This window comes from Microtus ochrogaster, linkage group LG7_11 (genome assembly GCF_000317375.1).
Source record: "Microtus ochrogaster isolate Prairie Vole_2 linkage group LG7_11, MicOch1.0, whole genome shotgun sequence".
Classification (NCBI taxonomy): Eukaryota; Metazoa; Chordata; class Mammalia; order Rodentia; family Cricetidae; genus Microtus; species Microtus ochrogaster.
Genome location: NC_022032.1, coordinates 9,668,115 through 9,669,716, shown reverse-complemented (window position 1 = coordinate 9,669,716; position 1,602 = coordinate 9,668,115).

Genomic DNA, 1,602 nt, shown 5'->3' with positions numbered 1-1,602 from the left:
CCCCCCCCCCCGCATAATCTAGTGCCAAACACAAATACAGTATTAGGGTTTCCGTTGCTGTGGTGAAAAATCATGACCAAAGTAACTTGGGAAGGAAAGGATGAAATAGCTTACACTTGCAGGTAACAGTCCATCGCTGAAAAAAGCCAGGACAGGAACCTGAAGACAGGAGCTGAAGCAGTGAAGAGCTACTTCCTAGCGTGCCCCTCGTGACTTGATCAGCATGCTTTCTTATAGAACCCAGCACCACGTGCCCAGCTCCAGGTGCCTACAGTTCGTACAAAACCCTGTTCCACCTGCCTACAGTTCCATCTTATGGAAGCATTTTCTTAACTGAAGTTCCCTCCTCTCAGATGTCTTTAGCTTGTGCCAAGTTGACGTAAAATTATCCCAGCACAACCTCAGGCTGCCCACCTATGTTACAGAGCATGGCGTTCAGGTTACAAAGGATCGCAGCATAAAACAGACCAGAAACATTAGGGGCGAGGAACAAACTTGCGGCTGGGTATGAGGTAGCCGAGCAGACCCAATAAGAAACAGAGAGAAGCTCTGAAAGACAAGGTCAGTATCATCAGGCTGGGGGGCTAACTTCCACCCCTCCTGGGGATTGCACGCTAGGTGCCACTGTTCTTTTATATATCCCTGCTTCTCATGAAGCTTTTTGTGACAGGCCAAATTGTTAATAAAAATGACATTTAAGAGGCTTTCAGCCTACATGTTGGAAGAAACACCAGATGATCTGGTGCTACCGTGGACAAGTGAAGAGTGGGCCGAACAGCTGCGGACAGCCAGGTCTCAGCTGTGAGAATAAGAAACTTAGTATAAACAGCAGCACAGGCAACACCTGCAAGGTCCTAGGAATACAACGCAGCCAAGGGACCAATAGCTTGCAAACAATCAAGGTTAATAACTAACAGAGCTGGAGCCAGAGATGGGCAGAGAGGGCTTCCTCCACCCCAACTGAGCTGGATCATATGAACAGTCCATGATCATCTCCCTGCTAGGACTAGAGCATATGGCCCTCCAACGAGTGAGCCTGTGATAGCCCAGAGATCTCAAAAGCAACTACCTCAGCGTTTCTCCAGTGTCTGCCTTGGCCCTCTATAAAAGCCCTTTGGCAAGGAGATTAAAGACTTTTGTCTCTTTGAGGAGCCCCTCCCACTCTCTGGAGTGTCTCATTTTTCCTTACTATCTTTTTTTTTTTTTTTTTTTTCGAGACAGGGTTTCTCTGTGGCTTTGGTGACTGTGGTGACTGTCCTGGAACTAGCTCGGTCTCGAACTCACAAAGATCCGCCTGCCTCTGCCTCCCGAGTGCTGGGATTAAAGGCATGCGCCACCACCGCCCGGCTCCTTACTATCTTTTGATAAGGCTTTGCTTCTGATTTCCTTGCCGCCATGAGTACCTGTATCTTTAATCATCAGTGGGGTGAGACACCTAATCTGGGGGCCACTGTCTCAGGACTATCTTTGGTGATCCGGAGTATCTGGGTCCCTTGGTCTTTGGGTCAAATACATCTGTTCTGAGAAGGGTCTCATGACATTTTTTTTTTTTTTTGGTTTTTCGAGACAGGGTTTCTCTGTGGCTTTGGAGCCTGTCCTGGA